The following is a 24,574-nucleotide window of genomic DNA, read 5'->3' as shown; positions in this document are numbered from 1 at the left end:
TGGTGCTGGTGTTTTTCTTCTTTGAATTGTTTTTGTTTATGTCTTTTTTTATTACTGAAATCCATGTACTTCGCTTTCCTTTCCTGCCACGTGTGCCTGTCACCCATTTTTATGAAGAAAAATGCTTGGGAGCATTAATTAGTGCTCCCATTAATTAGGTGGCAGTGGGTTCCGTCATTAATGATGTGATGTTTTGGTCTTTGAGTTGTATTTTTTTTTTTTTACTTTTTTAATGCATTAGTGCTTTTAGTAGTGATGTTTTTAGTGGGATGAATCATTGTTGTTTTATGAATATGAAATTATTAATGCCAAGTACGAACTCATTCAATCAATCAAACAAACAAAAATAAAACAACAATGATTCATCCCACTAAAAATATCACCACTAATAGCACTAATGCATTAAAAAAGTAAAAAAAAAAAAAAAATACAATTCTAAGACCAAAACATCACATCATTAATGGTGAGACCCACTGCCACTAATTAGTGCTCCCAAGCATTTTTCAAAATAAAAATAAAAATAAAATAATAATAACAAGATTCGTCCGGCTTGTCTAACTAAAGGTTAAAATTGGATCGCTTAGTTTGTATCGTAGGCTTATTTTTTAGCATTTTTTTGATAATTTAAATTGTTTATATTTTAAAATTCGTTTAGTACATTATTCATGTTAAAAATTAAGTCGATTATATAACGGAAATTAACGTATTTGAATTAGTTTTATATGAACCATTTATTTTCTTACTATTCATATTTTTTTATACAAAAACTAATTCGAATACTTTAGTTGTCGTTATTCAATTGACTTAGGCATTGTTTGGAAAGATTAAATAAGTCCACACTTTTTATTTTTTTTGGCTCACATCAATCAATATTTCCCCTCTACTTTTTTACACATCTTTTTATAAAAAGTTAAGAAGTGCACTTATTTAGAACATCCCAAATAATCTCTTAATTTTTTTATATAAATGATATACTCGACGAATTTTAAAATATGAACAATTTAGATTATTGAAATAGAATCTAAAAATGAACCCATGGTGCAGATTGATGCCTTGAACTCTACCTAAAGACAAGTTAGACCCTAAAAAAATCATATTTGCCCTCTTTCATTATTGTCAAAAGACTATTAGATAGTAAAAGAGATAAAATAATCTTGAGTACTAGAATAGTAACAAATTTTAAGTGTAAAAGGTAATATATATATATATATATATTTAAACTAATAATTAAATATAAGAGCTCCTTTTAAAATTTTGCCTAGGGTCTTTAAGAGTATAGGATCGATTTACATATGGTGGAATAAGTTAGAATTGAATTATATTAAGAATGAGAGGAAAGTAGAAGATAAGTCTAGTGGTACAAGAAAATATTAAGAGTAATATTCACTAAACATTTCTCAATCTATATCCTTCCCATAGACGACTTAGCCCTTGAGTTTGATAACTTTTCTTTGAATATCATGTTGCAATATGGGTTTTCACAATAATGAAAACTTCATTTACCATTTTTTGGGAATTTCTATAAAATTTTATGTTCTTTGATATGGTAAAATAAGAATAACGAGTCAATCATTTGCTTTAAATACAATATCATGAAATACCACTTGAATATTCATGAAGCAAAAACAAATTAATCATTTACCTTATCGAACAAAAATAATGATATTGTTCCTCTTATAATCAAGAAATTTAATTTTTGAAAAGTATATCATCTAATAAAAAGGCTTTCAATGCAATGGCCCCGTTTGGTAGAGCTGTGGGAAAGTGCTTATAGCTTATGCCTAAACAGCTTATAGCTTATAACTTTCAGCTTAAGCTGATTTTCAGCTTATTCTTAAAGCATCTCCTGCCCCACTCAAAGAATAAGCTGTTTTCTGACTTCCACAAAGCTATAAGCTATAAGCTATAAGCTATAAGCTAAACAAAACACATCAAAATAGCTTAAATTAAGCTGAAAGCTGAAATAAGCTGAAATTAAGCTGTACCAAACAGGACCAATGTCCCTTATGTGGTTATTTTTGAAGTTCGACATCAAACCATGCCATTAAATTTAGAGTAGCCACATTATATGCTTCTAATTAATGAATGCCTTTTTGTTTCAATATTGGTTTCATTTTTGAGGATTTTTTTTCTTTCAAAGGTGTGATGTTAAAGGGTTTGTAAATTAGATTACTACTAATAGATAATAGATATTTGATGTTCCTCCATAAACATGAACCCTAAACGATACCAAAGGGTATAGCCACTTTGAGTTAAGCTCAAATTTCGTTTTTGGGGACTTGGAAAATAGTTTGATAATATTGGTTAACAAAAACACAATAAATTTAAATTTGGTATCATTTAACATAATTGAGTGAATAAGGTACTCTCTTATAAAAAATGACGCTTGAGTTTAAACCTTACCTACTACACGATGCAATTTTCCATTATCCTAATTCCCTTTTATCATATTGTAAAATTTAGAACAAAGTTAAGCAATATTGACAAGAATTTAAGTGAAGTGTAAAATGCATGGTTGGCCGTAGAATAAGACCCTAATTGGTTCCTAACCCTATTTCCTTCCAAATTTTATAATGGATTCAAGGGTGTTTTTATCCAAGATTTGATGAAAATTGGCCGAAAACGACATTACAAACATTTAAATACCAATTAAATAAGTTAAAATGATACAATTAAAATATCAAGAACTAGAATGAAATATAAAACATATTTTTGGAATCTAACAATGTGATTTTCGTTTCATTTGGACCTTTGAATTTGTGGTTGAATTTTTGCCAAATTGATCATTGACTGATTTACACATATAGCTGATCCCATCTGAATGCATATGTGGTCTATTTACATCACTGTATATCCATTATATTATCTTCTATTCTATTATTAAAAGCACATATCACAGAAAATGAAAGTTTCATCACATTTTTTCATTTTTCAAAAATGCTCCTCAAATTTACCACGGGGTGTGGCCCAATGGATTACGCATCTCCCATTCACCCAGTAGAGTAGGGGTCGATTCTTGTGAGTGCCAATTTGCTTTGACTCATCGCGTTGTATTTTAATTGACACTTTGCCTTCTGTGTAACGGGTGGGTGAGATCTATTTGTGTGCCCCAATGGTGGGTTTCTTCTTATAAGTTGAATTAAATCTGACTGTCAACTGGTTATCCTAGGGCCCCGGTCTATGGATGCTACGATACCCTCAGAATATCCTCTCTTTTTTTATTGATCAAAAAAAAAAATTGATTATAAATTTTACATCAATTAACTGCTTCAAATTATTTTAAAACTATCTTAAACCGTTTTCAAATTCCATTAATTTTCTTCTTTATTTACCTTCATCACTAGTATATATATACCAAAAGATTATCCATACATTGACGCATATGTAAAAATGAAATATAATTGTAACCATCCTTTGATAATTTAAAAAAAAAAAAAATGAATGTAGATATAAATGGAAGAGGGAAAAAAAATTGAATGTATATACATATGACTTTTGTTTCAGTGTGTGTGTGAAGTCCACTTGTTTATTATAGGTTAGGTGCAGAGATTGACATTCCCAAGTTTCCCAAATTATGAAATGAAGCAACTAATTAAGTTGAATTTCTATACATCAGCATGGCTTCTATTGACCAAAAAAAAAAAAATCAACATGGCTGCAAATGCAAACATGTGATTGCATGAAAATCGTGCTTTTTTTTTTTAATTATTTTTTTTCTCAATTATGGCCGTTATGTGTTAGTGAGATGTTATTGTCATTCCCATTGGTCAATCTAGAAAATCATCATTTTCTATATCAAATAAAAAAAAAAATTATTTACAAACATAATTTCTATACATAAAAGTGTATTCAAAATGATGTGATAATGTTATGCTTGTAATTATAAGATATGATAGTGATTATTTTGAATAGAAATGAAAAGATCACAAATAGCTATGTCAGCCTGTATGAAATTTTTGTATAAAAATTTTGTCTGTATAGTATAATCCATAAAATAAAAGCTATTTGGCGTTTTATTTTATTTTTTTTGGTGTGATTTTCTTGCCCTTTCGATTTTTTAGGAATTTAAAAAATTATTATGTTTGAAAAGTTAATAAAAACAAAACTTTTTAAAGTAAAAAAATTGATGTGACATCTAATTTTTTCAAGTTGATAACAAAACAATTTAATGATTTTTAATTGTTTTAATAAAAAATTGACCTTTTTTTGGTTTTTTTGACAACCGGCCCCCAAGTATGACAAAAATTAAAGGGTTAAATTATATTTTGTACCCACAACATTTTACAATTTTTGTTAGCAAATTTAGGAAAAAGGTTAAGACTCCTTTTTTTTTTTTTTTTTTTGACCCCCACCACTTTCAATATATTGGGATTGGCCAACTTTTCGCTTTTTGTCTTATTTTGTTTTTTTTTTTCTCTTATTACTCACTAACATGTGTCTGTAGGAGATTGTGAGGTCAAGAAAAAAGGAGAACTCTATCATTTTTAGAAAATTTAATACAAAATTAACGGAATAACCATAATTGAAAATGAGAGATCAAATGCAGTGTAAAGTACAACAGTTTAAAGTTTAATAATTTATCAAAAATTAAATAAATTATTTAAAAAAATTTCCAACACTAACTAAAGCTAAGTCTTGAAAGTTTCACCAAGGCCCATGCAACAAACTGTTATGTGTATTTGGGTGAAATTTGCTCTCTAAAACACCTCACTACAATTATGGAATTTTTTTTTTTTTTGGAAATTATCGTTTTCATAGATTTATTTTGGGTCATCTTTGAATTCAAATTTGAGTGCAGCCCATACGTCTTTTGTGGAGGTCTAAAGAGGTGACGTGTTCCTTACTGCGTGACAAGTCACAGAGTGAAAACGGTTAGTCAAAGCCATTTATAAGTAAAAGAGAAGTTGATGTCGTTTTCAGATTCGTGAAATGAGAAGTTAAAGAGTCAAAAGTGAGTTTCCTTAAATTAGTTGTCCCACATTGAAACTTTAATAGAGCTAGTGTGAGTATATAAGTTTTACGTTGACACACTTGAGTTGAGCTTCAAGGGGCGCTCAAGTTTTTCAAGGAGGAGAATTATGAACAAAGTGGGTTTGGCCCAAAATCACCACACGCGCACGCCGTCACAGCCATGCCAGGATCGGGTCCTATCTTTAATTTTTTAAACAAATTTGTTTAAATTATTTATTTATTTATTTTATTTCCCGTAGTGATTTTATTAAATACATACAATTTGCTATTTAATAGACGTAATTGAATTTTATTTTGCCCCGTTTTCAACTAACTAGTATGTAAAATATTGATTTTGTTTACAATGGCCTGGTTATGAAAATGGGAAAAAGGCATTGAAAAGCTTATATAGAGAAAATAGATGATTAAATTCAAGCACAATATGCATCCAAACACACTATTTTAGAATTTGCAATTGAGTAATACTAAGAATACAAAATGAATCACAGAATGACTGATAAAAAATAAATAATGGATGACATTTATTAAACCCAATTATAATAGGAGTCACGTTTAAAATAAATCTTAGTCAGTCCGTACATATTTTTATAATCTGTTTTATATTCTTAGTGCTAATATTTACAATTCAATACGATTTATACTTGTGATGTACCCCTACTAATTTTTACATGATAATGCATAACAAGATCATTTAAAAATCAATTTCCTTAGCATGAATTGCATGGTACCTAGTCTAAGAACTAGTGCATGATTGCACATTTTAATAAATGAAGAGTGAGAATTAAACAAACCAAAACAAGGTTGCTTTATCAACAACAATGCAAAATGTTCTGAAGTGGAGGATTCTTAAAATGGTTGATGCTCAAAACAACCACTTTATTATGAGCAATGATTAAGATGTTTGCATTTGATTAAGTATGGCATTATTATAGTTGAAGTGTTGCGAATTGTTGGACCATAATCAAAATTTTATTATTTTGTTCGACCGTAAAGGAATTCGATTCTTTTTTTGAACATATAAAAAGGATCCAATTCAAGTCAAGGTGTTTGTTTTCCATCTCACCTACCATTGAAGGGAAATTTGATCCAAGAACTAGACTTCCACCTCTCAAGCAAAACAAGAATTAGGTAGAAGAGAAAATGAATACGGCTATTTTTTGTGTAAACTCTTTGTTTCCTTTCAAATTGGATTTGAATTCAAATTGGAATGTAACTTTTTTCTTCACTTTTTTTTTTTTTTTTTTTTTTTGGTTTCAATCAGAGAAATCAAAGAAAGAAACACAGTCGAAAAAATAAGAAACAAAACTAAGGGTTTGTTTGGGAAGTTGGTAGGTTTTTTGGCTTTTTAGTTATTTTGCCTGGGGCTAAAAAGTCTCGTTTGGGAAGGATTTTTTAACTTTTTTGACTTTTTGTGAGAGAAAGAATGTAATGATTATGAGTTGAATGCGATATTTTGTCTCATTGGGCTAAAATAGCCTATTTTGTCTTATATGGCTATTTTAGCACAAATCTTCCTTCCCAAACGGAGACTAAGTCTATGTTTGGGAAGAAGGATTGGGTTAAGTTTGGGACTATTTTAGCTACAAAAATACAAAATAGGCTTTTTAATCCAATAAGACAAAATATCACATCCAACCCATAATCATTACATTCTTTCTCTAACAAAAAGTCAAAAAAACCCTTCCCAAACGAGCCTTTTTAGACCTAAATTAAAATAGTTAAAAAGTTAAAAAGCCAATCTAGTTTCCAAACGAACCCTAAGACACTCCAGATTGGAATGCAACTAAGACACCAGTTTATGTTTTGAGTGAAAGGATCTCATCCTCAATTCAAACATCCTGTCACATTTTTTTTTTTTTGATTTCTAAATTACCTTTTTTTTTTTTTTTAACTGTCAAATTCATATACACCTATGAATCTCTATAATTGCATATTTACTTATCTTCTAATTATTATTATATAATGCAAACACCTTAGTTTGGTGTGAATAATTTTTTAAAGCTTTTTCACCCATTTTATATAATAGTAACAAGTTAAGGGCTATTTTGAGAAGATGATTATAATCAGTTTTTTGGTTAAAAACTGCTTATAAACAGTTTTTTTTGTAAGAAGGAAAGTGAGTTATAATCTGAGAAGTGAATTATAATCTACTTCCCAAAAGGGATATATATATATATATATATATATATTTTTTGGGCACAATGGAGGCCACGGCCGAAGAACCCCCCTAAAAAAATAAACACACACACACATTATTTAATGGCTTCCTTCTCTTAGCAGTTTGGTTCCGCCGATCATAGCCATCAACTCTTTTTGATTTTGTTGTTGAAACCCACCAAAAGAGAGGATTAGTTAACATTTGGGGGTCCATCAAGAATAGTATTGTAGCTAGGTAGGTATCAAAGGGACAATAACGATAGAAAAATGTTAATAAACAATAACAAGAAAAATTAAGGGGAAGAATCTCAAAATGTGTTTTATTTATTTAATCATGTCTTCCATGAATTCAAACCAAATCCATTAAGAGTTAGTGGAGTCTTACCAAGAAAATTTGTTTTCAATTTGTTTTTGAAACACACCTACCCATTTATTTTGTTTTGTTACTTTCCCAGCAAATTTTGATAGCACTATACTAACTGAATGTTTCCTAAGCTGGAACCCATACTTTTGGACTAGTGCCTCCATGAAAGAGAGATCAATGGCCACCCAAGCAATTAAAAGTCCTTTTTTTGTTTTTATAATTTTCTTTTGGGTCCAATGCCAGTGGTGCAATACATAGTAATTAATGGGTGGATATTGGAGATTCTTCTTTCTACTAATAAACCCACTTAGCAAAAGTATGAAACAAAGAACTAGCTTGTTGATCAAGACACTACAACAAAAAACACTATTGGCGACTAAAATGAGAATTTTCATCGCTGAAAGTCGTAGAATTGGCGACTAAAATGGAATTAGTCGCCAAAATTGGTCACTTTTGCCGACTAAAAGAGTTTAGTCGCCTAATGCAATGGTTTTAGCGACTAAAAGGCAGTTTAGTCGCCAAATATAGGGGTTTTAGCGACAAAAAAATTTTTAGTAGCCAAAGGTTAGGGTTTTTGGCGACTAAAACCATTTGGTAGCCAAACGTTAAGGTTTTGGCGACTAAAAACCACTTTGGTCGCTGATTGTACCTGTTTTGGCGACTAAAAACAGTTTGGTCACTGCAGGTCAAGCTTTTTGTCTACTAAAAAAAAATTAGTAGCTAAAAACAGGTTTACGGCGACTAAAATTCACTTTAGTAGCCAAAGGGGGAGGTTTTTGGCGACTATAAACAGGTTTAGTCGCCAAAAGGGTAGGTTTTTAGGCGGAATAGTTTTCTTTAGCGACGGAAAATTAATTAGTAGCCCAAAAATAATAGAATTGGCGACTAAATAATTTTTTTAGTCGCCAAAAGTGATCTAATTTTTTTTTAATAAATAATTTATTTTTTTACATAAATTATATTGAATATATATAATTACATTTATATATATAGTTTTGTATTAATACTAGTGAAAGTAATATATAAATAATATAAGTTGCAACTATAGTCATGAGATGGTTCAGTGGCATAGTGGGATTGCGTGTGTGGTTAAGGTTTGGAACCACCTGGAGGTTTCGGGTTCGAAGCGTGGGAGGTCTAAGGCAAAAAGGGAAAATTTTTTTTTTCAAAAATGCTTTTGGCGACTGAACACTGTGGTTGCCAAAAGATTGAGCATTGCCGACGAAAAAATAGTCGCCAAATGTATAAATAATAAAAAAAATTAATTCACTATTGGCGACTAAAATCTTAGTCGCTGAAGACCTGTGTATTGTCGACCAAAAGTTTTTTAGTCGCCAAAGGTATTGGCGACCGTCTCTTTGTGACAAACCCGGCGACTAAAAGATTTTGTCGGGGAAAGTGGAAATTTGACATTTGGCGACTAAAAAGGGACTTTTGGCGACTAAAAATTTAGTCACCAAAGGTGTATTTTCTTGTAATGAGAGTCTTGCACTTTGTTTGGAGCTCAAGGATGGACTCTCCCAATTCATGCGTGTGTCTTTCATCCTTGCATTTGTTGGTTTTATTATTGTATGTTTGTCATTGTGTGTTAGACTTTTATAGTTGAATGTTTTATTTAAGAGTAATATTAGAGATCTTAAAAGATTTATTAAAATTTTTACTAAATGTCTCACGTAGGACCCATACCATGCAGGTCCCATGTAGATTCCACACTTATGTGAGACATTTAGGCCCCGTTTGGGGACTTACCTTTTTAGTCAAAAAGCCAAAAAGTTACCCTTTTAGCCAAAAAGCCAACTACTCATACCAAAAAGTCAAAGATTCTTTTTTCTCTCTACTTTTTGCACATCTTTTCGTAATTAGCCAAAAAGTCATCCCAAACATATAAGTTTTTTTTACCTACTTTTTTAGCCAAATAGCCAAAAAGTTACTAAATTAGCCTGTTCCCAAACGAGGCCTAGTAGAAATTTTAATAAATTTTTTAGGGTCTTTAACATTTTGGTTAATTTAATTCAGTTTTTATGACAATTGGAATGAAAAAATTGGTGAAAAGTCTATTTTGATGGATATATGCGGCATTAGGTCAATGATTAATTTATTTTATTGATAAGGACATAATAATAAAACGTTTTGGTGGAAAAAAAAAACAAATTATTGCTTTGAAGATTTATTTATTTATTTTTATTTTCACTCTTGTGTAGTTATACCCTTACACACCACAATCACTCGACTGTCGCTAGATAGTCACAGGACCATCATCGGAAAAGTCATCGACAATTGTGGTGATAATTTGGACAAATGAGTGACACGTGAACAGATAAATGACAATTAGATAAATAGAGATAACATGATCTTTTACGTTGTTGTTGTTCTTATAGTCCCTGTGCCTTAAAACATTCGTTAATCAGATCCAACATATAATTACTTTGGATTTTTCTCATATTAAGATCTCAATAAGAGAGAACTTGAGGGGCCTATAGAGCCCACCACAAGTTCCGTTTCGATGATTCGAACCGTTTATTTTGTAAAACCCTACATTATCACATTTTAGTACCCTTTTGGGAACTTTATTTTTTTAGTAGCTTTTTAATTTTTTGGTCTTTTTATGAGGTGAAAAAAATTAATGTGTTTGGAATTTTTTTTTTAATTGAATAAATAGTTGTGAAGAAAAAAATGATGGATATATATGATGTGATCTTTTACTTAGGTTTCGTTTGAGAAGTGAGTTGGTTTTTTGGCTTTTTTTGCTATTTTAACTTGGGCTAAAAAACTTGATTTTGGAAGGATTTTTGACTTTTTGACTTTTTTGTGAGAGAAGAGTGTAATGATTATGGGTTGGATGTGATATTTTGTTTGTTGTGACTAAAATAGTTTATTTTGTCTTTTGTGGTTATTTTAACAAAAAAACCCCAAAAAGTCTCTTCTCAAACAGAGGCTAATAGGGTTGAATTTGTTAACTTTTTGAAATTTTTTTTTTTATTTTTTTAGTTGTCTTTTCAGCCAAATATTTTAGCCAATTTACCTTTGGTCAAACGGACCTTAATTAGCAAATCCCATGGGACTTGAAGGCTTAAGCACATTATGACAAGCGTCTTTTTAACATGTGCCTAATGTATTTAATTATTTTAACTATCTTCATTTGTATAGGAGAATGTAAAACATAAATAGAAATAAATATGATGAAACTTAGATATTTTTGTACATGGACAAAAATGTTCTAACATCTGAAATAATGAAATTAACTAATTTATAAAAAAAATATAACAAAATAAAATGATAGTACCCTCTTGAATAAAAAAACAAAAAACATTAATATTTCATTATAAATAAAATATAAATTTGTAAATCATATGAAATAATATTACTTTCTTTATTTGAAAGCTCATTTAAGTTGAAACAATTCTTTGAAATAGATTGTTGAGTTTCACTTACAATTAGATTTTAATCTATTAATTTTATAATATTAGAACCAAAAAAATAAAATCCATTGATGCTATAATATTACAAAAAAAAAAAAAAAAGCATTTCAATTTATTCCAAAAAATAAAAAACCAAATAAATAAAAATACTTTATTTAAAATTATATAATGACAGTATATGTTTCAAATTAAAAAAATATATAATTATAATAAAATAAAATAATAAAAGCCAAATTAATGAATGAAATTGAGGAAAATATAAGGGGGGTATTTTGGTCTCTATGTAAGAAAAATAATTATTAATCCTAATAGCTTTAAAAGTTTTATTACTCATTTATTGCATTCCTTAACATATGTTCTTAAGATACATGTTAATAAAAACCTTATGACAATATGCTAATCTTAATTAACTCATTAAGTAGTTTCTGAATCTAAGGGTCTCCCTTGCTAGGGACATTGCAGACTTTAGGGTAATTGAAATTTGGTAATGGGACCAGTGAATTTTGGACCATTGAGTCTCACGTACAGGGGGGTCATAGGCTTCAACACAACTGTGTTGACAGTAATTTCCATTTATTAATTATAATGAGTAAAGCCTGGCCTAGGCAAGGCAAGGCAATAGAGGACAGACAAGGCATTAAAATCCCCCATGTTCTTTAAATTTAAAGCATTTGTATTTTATTTATTTCAAAATGAATGGTTGCACATGGGTTGGGCCTTCCAGTTATTATGCTCCTGGATTTATGATATCGGAATATGTCCTTAAGAGTACTTCTCTGCATTTATATAGATCCATTTGGCAGGCAATTTTTTGGTTAAAAAAATAAAAATTATAAAGTTACATCATACAAACTAGTTAATCATTTTTTTCTTTCCATAATTATCTATTCAATTTAAAAATTATTCAAAACTCACTCACTTTTTTTCACCTTATAAAAAAGTTAAGTTGTCAAACGGGTACATAGTTCAATCTGAGAATTTGTCCTTTTGACAATTGGATTTTCTAGGATGAAGTTTTGAAATATAAAAATTTCGAGATATAATCTGATCACTTTTTTACATAGGAAGACTGATAGATTTAAGAGAAAAAAATCTTATGCCACTTGTATAATTGAACAATTATTTGTTACTTCCCGAGTATTGCTTTACACTACACACCAATTTTATGTTCGAATTTTGCTTGACGTCTTTTATCCACTGAATATTGCCACCAATAATATTAAACTAAAGTTGTGATTGGATCATCACTTTTTCCTTCTCATTTTTGTTCCTTCAACAAATCTATGATTCAAAATTACGTTAGGAGAAAATAAAGTAATAAAAGAAGTATTTTATTATGATATTTGTACAATTACAATTCTTAGTATGAATGATTTTTCTTGACAATTGCCAAGAGGAAAATAGAGAATGAGAAGTTGTACATAGTGATAAGATTCGAACTCAAATATCACGTTTGGTAAGAAATATCTCATCTACTAAAGTAAACTCCTTAGAAAATAAATAGCTACATTTATAGTATTATTATTTCAAACCCATCACAGTAAAACTCTCAAATTCAATATTAAAATTTATATATCATATTTTATTTCAAATCCATAAAATCCAAATCACAACCCAAGTCTTGCATTTGTGGGCAACTTTGGGCCATGATGTGAGCCTTTCAATCGGATTCTAACTTTGGGCTTAAATAGCAACTTGGGACCAGGCCTAGGTTTGGATTAGCAGATGTCTTGCCGAGCCTTTGCCTTTCAAAATTCATACAAACAAGGTTTTTTATTTATTTTTTATTTTTATTTTTATTTTATTTTACTTTTTTTTTGTTGTTGTTGGGGGGGGGGGGGGTGTGTGTTTGTGTTTACTTTTAGGCTATTTTTGGAAATTGGATGAAAGAAGTTTTGAGGGAAAATGAAAAAGTCATTACTAGTAATAAAATTTATGCGTTCTTATTATTCAAGTATTGGTTTTCGTTATAAATTCTCTATCAAAAGATATTAAATTTTTTTAAAAAAATGTGACATATAATTATATTTCTTAACTTATTTTTTCACTTCTAAACAAAAGTGAGTGGTCCTATATATTTAACACTTCTCAGGAATGTGCCTGAGGGACAGTGAGAAAATTAATTGGTATTTAGTTTATATAAGGAAAATGATTTCTACTTGATTCGAAACAATGGAATCATTGGAATCCAAAATTAAACTCTTATTTCCTCCGAGAATTCCTGCTATCCAAGATAAATTATGTTTCCATGATAGGAATAGAAGACCAAAAATGGGTATCACAGTCTTAGGAATCTAATTTCCATTGTTTGGATAATTCAAAAAAACTTGTGCATGGAAAAAATATAGGAATATAAAAGGAAATAAATCAACCTCAAACTTTTTGTTATTTTTGAATTAAATGTGGAGTTGAATCAGATTCTCGTTCAATCTACAAAACTAATCCAAATAGATTGAAAAATTAAGAATTACATTCTCATATCTACGTCATCTAAATAAATACTAATATTATAAAAATTCACAGATCACATTTTTATCATTCTCAAACATTAATGTCATCCGAACCTACTTAAATGAAGATGATGATACAACTGAGAGATCAGGGGATCAATCACTGTCATAATTTTTTTTTTTTTTTGATTATTTAGGTCGTATTAGATGGTCTTTATTTAATTATTTATTTCTTCTTTATTATGAATTTCTTTCTTGTAATGGTTTGGTGTTAGACTTGTAATTTGTTTTGTTGGACCTTTTATATGAATTGATGTCTATAAATATTCCCTCTCTACCTAGCAATAAACCCTAATTCTAAACCCATAAGCTATCATGACTCTTCTCGTTAATGGTCATGGGTTCTATTCTTAGGAGTAAAATATGTTGAGTCTCTGAAACAAATTATGAACTTGGATTTTTTGGACAATTTTTTCTAATGACATGCCCAAACTTATCCAATACACATGATTGGCGAGTGATTGTGTGTATCCTGGATTTGTTTTATATGGATGGATCAATGTAACTTGCTATGGAGACGTTCCCAATTTTTTTTTTTTAAAAAATACTACATAATATATTTTTTCACTAGATTTTATTTATCAAATAATTTGTTAACACTGTATTGATTTAATAAATTCTACCTTCATAGTATCCATCCAATACTAATTAGTTGTGAATTGAATACATGCCACAAAAAATCTATGAGGCATCAATAAATGAATCAGATCAAGCATACTTCAAGCTAACAAACTACTTCTCATTAAACCCTACTAGATGTAGGTGCTGACAAAATAATGAGATTTTTTTTGCAAATAGTGGTTTTCGAAAGCATAAAAATTAAATGTCCAACTCTTTTTAATATCGTGATGACTTAGCTAGCATTGGTTTGCTCCATCGCTTGAGCCCACTAAGTTTGGGTCCAGGACATCCACCTATACTACGACACTTTGTCACTTGGATTTTTTGTTTTCTGTGTTTTTAAAAACGAAAATAATAAAATCTCTCAAATTTTCCAACACTCTATCGACATTAGGGGGTGCAACTTGGGAAAAGAAAATCTGAGTGTAATCTAAAAAAATTTAGGAATTGAATAATATAATTTTATGTATGGTAAGGGCTTTGATTAGGGGTGCAATTCGGGCGGGTTTGGGTGGGTTGCAAGGTTGTCCAAGCCCAACCCAAGTTGTGCTGAGATCTGCCCAGGCCCGCCTAAGCCCGAATTGTAACCCGAGATTCTTTGTTCAAGCTCGATCCAAGTTAAACTCGAATTGTTTGAATTGCTTGAATTGTATTTTTTTTTGTAACTACATTATTAAATTATTAAAATTTGACTTTATATACATTTTTTATATATATAGAAAATCATTAGTACCATCAAAACAAATAATTTATATAATGTAAGAGAGATGCCGCAATAGTAATCTTTACAGTTTATGAGTGAAAATAAAAAAAATAAGATTTTATATTATTTGTATATATAATATATATTCAATATGATTTAATAATTTAAATTATTTTAATATCATGTAATGGCTAATAATTTTTATATATATATATATATATATATATCTATATATGTAAAATTCAGGTTTCGGGATGCTTGGTTTGTTTGATGTCTTTGTCCAAGCTCGTCCAAATTTAATTCGGGCTTCTAAATTTTTGCCCAAGCCGGTACTGAATTTAAAACTATCTTGTCCAAGCCTTAAAAAAATTCGGACTGAGTTCAGGTTACTCGGGTTGAGCCTGCCTAAATTGTACCCCTAACTTTGATCTAATTGTCGGCCTGAATTAAATTTAGACAAAGCTCATAGAGGGCTTCTCATGACCCGAGCAATTCGAATATATAAGAAAACTATGCATTATCAAAACTATTTCATTATTTTTTTTAATCAAAAATTATTTAATTTGATTTTTTTTTTAAATGATAAAATTAAGTCTTATATTTTCCACACAAAAATATTAAATATCAACCCTTACCATTTGATAAAAAGATTTTCAAATTAAAAATAAATTGAAAACACAATACAATATCTAAACTTTTTTTCGATTAAAAACACAAACAGAATGTCTAAATAAATTAAAAACACAAAGTCTTACAAATTATTAAGGATGCTCGTGATTTGGCTGTTCAGTTGCGGCCAAAGGAATTTCAAATCCGCCATCTGTCCAAAACTAGGCAGATTGAAAAAATCAATCCGTAATCGTCCACTCGTCATCACGTATTCGTCTAAAATGCGGCAGATCAGTTCGGTTCAATCGGTTTAGACGAATCAGAATATCTGCTGCTCACCTCTAGTTTTAAGTCTCACCACTACGCGATAAAGTGCCCTCGTTTGGCATGTTAATTCTTGGGGTTACTAAGATAAAATAGTTACAAAAAAACAAAATAGGTTAAAAAGTTAATAAGGTAAAATGTCACATCCAAATTATAATCATTTTATTTTGTTCTCACAAAAGTCAGAAAAGTCAAAAAGCTCAATGCAAACAAAACTTTTTAATCCTAGACTAAAATAATCAAAAAATTAAAAAGTTAAAAAATTAACTCACTTTCCAAATGAAGCCATTAAAATGCATTTCATAGACTAAGGCAAAGAATAACAAATCTAAATCATTAAATTAAGGCAATAATAAAAACTTTAAATTTAAAAGGGTTAACTTTTCTTTTTACTCTCTTTTTTCCCTTTCATTTAAATAAAATTGAATCATGGTTCAAATTTTACAAGGTTCTAAAAATTGATTGAACTGTTGTAACATTAAATACATGACTCCCCAGTTCCTGATCCAAATATATCATCCTCTACTGTTACAAATCTAGGTATCTGACCATGATTTTGAAAATCAATTTTGTTCAACCGCACGCGGCACATTGTTAGGATCAAACACACGCAGAAAATAAATCTCACCCACACAGAGAACACAATATTTTCGTGGTTCGGCCCAATGCCTACGTCCACGGAGCAAAAAGCAGAATTTTACTAAAATGGAGCAAAATACAAATGCAGAGGAGGAGATAAAAATTCTCACTCAACTCATAGCTCTCTCTCTATTTTCTGATGCAATTCATCCTCTCCCCCCCATCTCTATTTATGCACAAAGATGAGAGAGAGAGAGAGAGAGAGAGAGAGAGAGAGAGAGAGATACCAACCCATCAAAAATTTCTACCTTCTTAAATAGTTAATGGTGAAAATCAACAAACAGCAACAACGTGAAGAGAAGGGAGAAGATTGCAGATATGCCCAGCATAGACTTTTACTTCCAGTGGAGGTCTTCTTACGCCATCTTTGCATGACTCTCTACATGCATCTCTACATGCATGCATGGGGTTGGAACAACAATTCTCCCCCTCCATACCCACATGCATGACTGACTTCTCACTTGAAGTCCATCCCTGCAATGTCTCTGTAAATTTTGAGTTTGTCTCTCAAGACTACCTTTGTAAGCATGTCAGCTAGATTCTTATTTGTGTGGATCTTGATCAGTTCAATAATTGTTTGTTCATCACTTTGCATATCCAATGATACTGAACATCAATGTGCTTTGTGTGAGAATGGTACATCGAATTCTTGCTCAGGTCTATGGCACTTTAGTTATCACAATGTACCGTGAACCTTTCTTGCTTTAATCCCAACTCTTGGAGAAACCGCTTCAACAACAACATCTCTTTTCTAGCTTCTGCAATGGCAATATACTCTGCCTCGGTTGTGGATAAAGCAACACACTTCTGCAGCTTGGACTGCCAAGACGCAGCACCTCCTGCGAAATTGAACATAAATCCTGATGTAGATTTCCTACCATCAAGATCGCCTGTCATATCTGAATCAGTATAGCCTTCCAAGACTGGTTTAGCTCCTTTAAAGCACAAACACATTTTAGATGTACCCTCAAGGTATCTCAAAACCCACTTGACTGCTTCCCAATGCTCTTTCCCTGGATTGGAAAGGAATCTGCTTACAACTCCAACCGCATGAGCAACATCTGGTCGGGTGGACACCATTGCATACATCAAACTCCTTACGGCGGATGAGTAGGGAATAGCCTCCACCTCTTCTCTTTCTTTTGTAGATGAGGGACAGGAACTCTTGTTTAGCTTGAAATGATTAGCTAGCGGAGTACTGACTGGCTTGGCATATTTCATGTTGAACTTCTCAATCACCCGTTCAATGTATTTTTCCTGTGACAGCCACAACTTCTTGGCTTTCCTGTCACGCATAATTTTCATGCCCAAAATTTGCAGTGCAGGGCCTAGATCCTTCATGTCAAAAGACTGAGATAACTCCTTCTTCAGTGATCTGATTACTATGGCATCTTGTTCAACGATCAGCATGTCATCAACATAGAGCGGGAGTATGATGAAGTTTCCACCGGGAAATTTCCTGACATAAACACACTGGTCTGCAACAGTTCTCTTGTACTTATGACCGATCATGAATGAGTTAAACTTTTTGTACCACTGTCTCGGCGCTTGTTTGAGGCCGTAGAGACTTTTCTTCAATCTGTAGACTAAGTTTTCTTTCCCTTTGATTTCAAAACCTTCTGGCTGCTCCAAGTGAATTTCTTCCTTCAGATCACCATGGAGAAATGCCGTTTTCATATCCATCTTTTCAAGTTCCAAATTCAAACTAGCCGCTAGTCCCAAAACTACTCGAATGGATGTCATTTTCACAACTGGTGAGAAGATTTTATCAAAATCAATACCCTTCTTCTGCCTAAAACCTTTGACAACCAATCGAGCCTTATACTTGACTAGCTTTCCGCTGCCATCTTTTTTCAACTTGAACACCCATTTGTTCTGCAATGCTTTTCGACTTTGGGGAAGTTTCACCAAATCATAAGTCTGATTTTTCTGCACGGACTGCATCTCTTCTTGCATAGCTTGTTGCTAGCTACTCTTCTCCTTATGATTCTGAGCTTCTTGAAAACTTTCTCACTCCCTCTCATCAGTAAGCAAAATATACTCAGAAGCAGGGTATTTTGACGACGGCTTAGGCTCTCTTGTTGATCTTCGTAATTGTGGGCCAACAGTTTTTGGCGAGGGGGTTGTGGCTCCTCCTGCTCAACACCCTCTGCTTCTGGATCTTTTTCTTTTAGAAATCTATATTGCAACTCTACATCATTGGTCGCATGCTGCGGTAGCTCTTTTGCGTCAGTGGCGTGCTGTGATGGTGCAGGATTCAGAATAATTTCTGAAACATCATTAACTTTGGGTTTGGCTGGTTGCCCAAAGTCTTCTAAGGTCTAGCCTTCTTGAAATACCACATCTCGGCTTCGAATGACCTTCTTATTTTTCGGATCCCACAATCTGTATCCAAATTCTTTATCTCTATAGCCAATAAAGATGGATGAAGTGGTTTTATCATCTAGCTTCTGTCTGTGCTTCTTGGATACATGTGCAAATGCTTTGCATCCAAACACTCTCAAGTGAGAGTAAGAGATCTCCTTTCCAGACCATACTTCTTCTGGAATCTGAAAATTCAGTGGAATTGATGGCGATCTATTGGTCAAATAACAAGCAACATGAACAGCTTCTCCCAAAAATGGCTTTAGCAGCTTTGCCATTTTGAGCATACATTTGACATTCTCCACAATGGTTCGGTTTATCCTTTCAGCTACACCATTGTGTTGTGGGGTTCCAGGAACAATCTTCTCATACCAGATGGCATGAGTAGTACAGTAGGCTTCAAACTCCTTTGACGGGTACTCGCCTCCATTGTCTGTTCGGAGACATTTCAACTTCTTTCCAGTCTCCCTTTCTACCATGGCATGAAATGTCTGAAAATGCTGGAACACCTTAGCTTTGGTCTTTAGGACATAAACCCATACCTTCCGTGATGCGTCATCAATAAACGTCAGGAAGTATTTTCTGCCACCCAAAGATTCCACTTCTATGGGACCGCAAATATCAGAGTATACTTTGCTCAACAACTCTGATTGTCTTCTAGATGATGAATGGAAAGCGACTTTATGATGCTTTCCAAACAAGTAGTTGTCACAAGGGTTCAATTTTGCATCTTTGGCAAATGAAATAAGAGACTTCTTTGCCAGAATTTGCAACCCTTTTTCACTCATGTGACCCAGTCTTTTGTGCCACAAATTTGGTGATGCCTCATCTTCTGCTACGTTGAGGCTATCTGAATTCAGCTCCACACGAGGCTTGTACAGTGTGCCAATTGTCTGTCCTCTGGCTACCACCAGAGATCCCTTTTTCAACTTTCATATGCCTTTGCCGAAGTAGTTCTCATAGCCTTGTCAATCTAAGTCTATCCCTGAGATAAGATTCAGGTGTAAATCGGAAACATGCCTGACATCTTTCAACACCATTGCGCACCAAACTTTGGTTTGGATGCGAACATCACCAATTCCCCCAATCTTCGAAAAACTGGAGTTATCCATCTTCACTGTACTAAAATCTCCAGCTTGGTACGTACTAAAGAACTCATTCTGGGATGTAGTGTGGTAGGAAGCTGCTGTATCTACCACCCACTCGGTGTCGTTGTCTGACATATGGAGGCATTCTTTTTCTTTAACAGAGAATAATTCAATATCCTTTGAGACAGTAACTGCAGTGTTCCCATCTTCAGTCTTTGCCTGCTTAGTGCCTTGTTTTTGTTCTCCCTTCAAGGCATAGCAATACTTCTTTATGTGACCCTCCTAGCCACAATGGTAACATTTGAACCTTGGCCGGCTCGTACCTTTTCTGGATTTCCCTCTGTCTTGAGATCTTCCTCTGCTACGTCTTCTCCTTTTGCTTCTGCCTCTGCCTCTACCTCTACCTTGACCTTTATTTTCTATGACGAGGGCATGGGACTGATCTCCACCCATGTATTTCTTTCTTGCCTCTTCACTGAATAAAGCATCTGTAAACCATGCTCATGGTCAAATTTCCTTCTGGTGCAGAGTTGCTGAGGGACACCACCAATGTCTCTCAACTGTTTGGTAAAGAACTGAGCAACAATAGGGCCTACATCTCACCATCCAACTCCATTTTGACAGTTGCCAGTTGGTTCACCAGATTTTGAAACTCACTGGTGTGTTCAGCAAAAGAGATACCGCCTTTCAGCTTCAAATTCACAAGTTTTCTCATCAGGAGGGCTTTGTTTCGGCAGTCTTTGACTGGTACCTGCCTTCTAACTTCATCTAGAGAGCGTAGACATCAGTCTCCTAGGCGATATGGTGGAAGACACTATGATCGATCCATTGTCTGATTTGGCCAATGGTCTTTCGGTTCTTCCGCTTCCAGCCTTCATCATTTTTCGTTGCTGGTTTAACTCTATTAAGCTCAATGGGGTCAAACAAATCTCGACAATATAGGACATCCTCCATTCTGGGCTTCCAAATGGCATAATTGAAAGCATTCATCTTTATCATGGAACCTAAAGTCGACGTTGATTCCTTCATCAGACTTCGTCGTTGAGTCCGAACTAATCAAATTAGTCGGAAAAACACTTCGAATTTCCAAAATAAAGACTAAATTTTTTTGAAAATCTGATTTGCAGAATCTGACCATACAGATGTGTCCAGAATATTCCAAATAATTGGAAAGCACTATTAGATCACCTAAATCGGACCTCAAATGGCTTAGATCAAGCCAAAACATGTTGAACGGTTCAGATTGGTGAATTCTGGTGCGGCTGAGAAGCACCAGATAATTTCTCCAGTTTGGCTGGCGTTAGGCTGATGTCAGCGGCTTGGTTAGCGGCTTGACAGCTTGGTTAGCGGCTCTGGTCAACGCAGTTTAGTCAGCGGCGCGGCTCCAGTCAACGGCTTAAACTTGGCTTGGTCAACGCAGCTTGGTCAGCGGCTCAAGTGACGTCAGCGAATGACGTCAGATCGTCTAGTCCGCGCGTGTGGCGCTTGCTTGCTCGTGGGATCACGCGTCTTCTTCCTCTGGCAGCGCATACGTTGCGTGGGTGCGCGTGAGAACGACGTCAGTGGCATGTGTGAAGTCGTCTGAGCTCGGTTTTTGACGCGGTTTTCACGGTTATGCTCGACTTGTTGGGAGCTTCAAGCTGATGTGATCAAAAGTGGATTTAGACCACTATGATTTCTGGGCAATTTTTAAAAAACACACTCTGTTTTTCTGAAAACGCACAAAACCTGCTCTGATACTACTTTGTTAGGATCAAACACACGCAGAAAATAAATCTCACACACACAGAGAACACAATATTTACGTGGTTCGGCCCAATGCTTACGTCCACGGAGTAGAAAAGAGAATTTCACTAAAATGGAGCAAGCCCTTTATACAGAGGAGGAGATAAAGGGCTTGTTTGGTTTGTTTTTGGGAAAAATTTTTGGAAAAAATTCTCTACAAATAAATTTTCAAGAGTAATCAAATCAAACAAATTTTTTCAAAAAAAATCTCAAAATTTTGTTTGGTTTGCTTCTTTCCAAAATCACTCTCTTTCTCATACACATTAAATCAATCACTTTTTTTAAAAATCTCTCCCCAAAACAATTTTCCAAAATCATTTCTGAAAAAAGGCAAACCAAACAAGTTTTTGTACTTTTTATCTCAAAAACTACTCTACAAACACAAACCACTCAACTCACAGCTCTCTATCTCTATTTTCTGATGCAATTCATCCTCTCCCCCCATCTCTATTTATACACAAAGATGAAAGAGAGAGAGAAAGGGATACCAACCCATCAAAAATTTCTACCTTCTTAAATAGTTTCCAGTGGAGGTCTTCTTACGCCATCTTTGCATGACTCTCTACATGCATCTCTACATGCATGCATGGGGTTGGAACAACACACATGACTTTCTTTGGCAGCTTCTCTGGCTTTTGTGTCTATCAGTATAGTGAAATGATAAAAAAAAGAAAAAAAAAAAAAAAACAATTAGTCCTAATTCCCGAAAGATTAGAGACACATCATTTTTTTACTAAACTTTTCATTCTTATGTAACTCACCGTATTTTCAGATTGGAAGAGTTTGAGATATAATCGTACCTATTTAGTTAAACCCAGATCAAGTATTCCGTATTTCAACCTTTCTCGAAATGCATCAAGTCCTTTCCTGGATATGTAGCTAAACCGGTGTATATCAAGGTCAATCTCAAAGTAATTTGGTCCCTGAAGAAAAAAACGAAAACAGGACAATATTAATCTTGATACAAAACACAGTAACACTCACAAACTAATAAAATGTCTGTAGCCAAACAAGCAGCTTATGAGTTTCTATCGTTTCTTGGTCCTTTTACATCCACAAAAAACTTTGAAAACTTTGCAAATATATAGAATGTCATATGAAAGTAAAAAGTGGAATATAACTTACACTATAGAAAGCGTGTTGAGGGCGTGAGAGCACGGGCTTTTCATTATAAGCTTGCAAAAGTTTTCTTTCAGCAGAACTCAAGTGGAGGTCCTCTGGATTAACCACCCCGGCCATGATTTTCAGCCTCTCTCTGAAAGGAACTGTAGATTCTTTCGCAAACCCCTTCACCGTTTCCATCTCATCTTCAACCAGCCTCTGTCTCAAATCAAAGCAATGCATTCAACTAAAACCTTATGGAAGATTGCAAGAAAGTAATAACTGTGTCGAATATTTTTCATCAAGTAGAAACTTAGCCAAATATATATATACTAGCACTCATTTAAAATATAAAAATAAAAAGTACATTATATGACCTAAGTAAACTGAGAGAATGAAAAGAACGTGAGAATATTAATACCCCAACTGCCATTAAAACTAATAAAGGGCCAAATTGTAAGCGGGAATGTGGAAGTACCTTGATACTGTCTTGAAATTGAGGAGAAATCTTTTTGTTGAAGTTCTCGGATACTTTGAAATATAATACGAGGCTCATGCCCTCCCCGTCGTTATCAACAAGGAACATGGTAGTAGGATAAGTAGGCACCTGTCAAGAGAACATCCGGATATAAAAATTTTACAAGACGAGTCATTTCTAGTGTCATAGTTAGTTTCTCATATAAGTTGATAAAATTGCAGTTCATTTTTGACCACTATTACCTCCCTTATTGTGTTTGGAAAACATAACCATAGGTTCCACATTTTACAATCCTTCGATTCTCTCAATCACTGTAAACCATAATGAGGAATGCAAGCACAATTTCGTGAAAAGGGATGACAAACAACTCATTAAGGTGCCCCATTTTTCTTATTACAATCACAACCCGCATCATAGAAGGAACCAAATGAGCTGTAAAATGGGGTATTTAAGGTAGATCTGACCCCTTCAATACTCCCAACCAAAAAGAGTTAATGTAAGAAGTTATGATTAAGAAAAACCAGAGATAAATGAAAACAAATATCTGTATATTAACAATCAGCAATGACGGGACTTTCTTGTGTGCTTTAAGACAAGAAAGCTCGAGGTGTTGAGCGATGTGATTGATTTTTTTTTGGGCATACAAATAAATCAACACCAATTGGAGTATATGGGCTGTAATCTGGAGTAGAGTATTTCCGTTTATCTCTGCAAAATAGATTGTTAGAAGTTTATACCACAGAAATGATGAAAGGGTTTATCAAGAACTAGAGAGAGAGAGAGAAATTAGAGAGAGATATTAGAGAAATAAATTCTCTATTCCATTCAATTTCAATACATCTAACCTTCTTATAACTGATGTGGTACTCCTCTATTTATAAGATACACTATTTATCACATGATATGCACATGACACTACATCATACTTCCCCTCTTAAGAAAAGACTTGTCCTCAAGTGAAGACAACAAAATACAACCAATACTAGAAATAAAAGATACAAAAACCAAAGTACGAGATGACAACTTTTCAAGGAACTAATCTACAAGGGTAGAGGTATCATCAATGGAAGAGGCATCTGGAATGTAGGGTACAAGGTGTTGTACATTAAAGGTATTGGAGATGCCTAAATGAGGCGGTAGCTTGACTTTATAAGCATTATCGTTAATCTTGCGCAACACCTCACAAGGTCCCACCTTCTTGTCACTCAACTTAGTGTAGTTGCCATGGGGATATCGCTCTTTGCTCAATACCACTTGTAACGCCCCGAAATAATACAACATGAACCACCCACATTAATCAACATTCACCCAATAAATACTGTCATAACTCTAACCTTTACATAATATACCATCAATGTTTATACATTCAAGAATATAAAGATACATGAATCTACAACATGTAAAGCATCTAATCTCAACACAAATAAAATGCCCTTAAGGG

General features: G+C 33.2%; 1 pseudogene across 1 annotated transcript in view; it reads right to left on the bottom strand.

The window, feature by feature from the left end:
• Positions 1-16,087: 16,087 nt before the first annotated feature.
• Positions 16,088-24,574, bottom strand: part of LOC114309487 (uncharacterized) — a 34,866-nt pseudogene continuing 26,379 nt past the window's right edge. The window contains exons 5-10 of the transcript XR_014331227.1: positions 23,672-23,841; positions 23,134-23,262; positions 22,680-22,874; positions 22,355-22,477; positions 22,155-22,195; positions 16,088-16,262 (exon numbers count right to left, since the gene is read on the bottom strand). The product of XR_014331227.1 is annotated as an uncharacterized LOC114309487 (transcript). The remainder of the gene's footprint in view (positions 16,263-22,154; positions 22,196-22,354; positions 22,478-22,679; positions 22,875-23,133; positions 23,263-23,671; positions 23,842-24,574) is intronic.

Source organism: Camellia sinensis, chromosome 5, assembly GCF_055761805.1.
Source record: "Camellia sinensis isolate YWXY chromosome 5, ASM5576180v1, whole genome shotgun sequence".
Lineage (NCBI taxonomy): Eukaryota > Viridiplantae > Streptophyta > Magnoliopsida > Ericales > Theaceae > Camellia > Camellia sinensis.
Note: the sequence above shows the minus strand (reverse complement) of the source record. Positions and strands in the feature narration are given on the sequence as shown.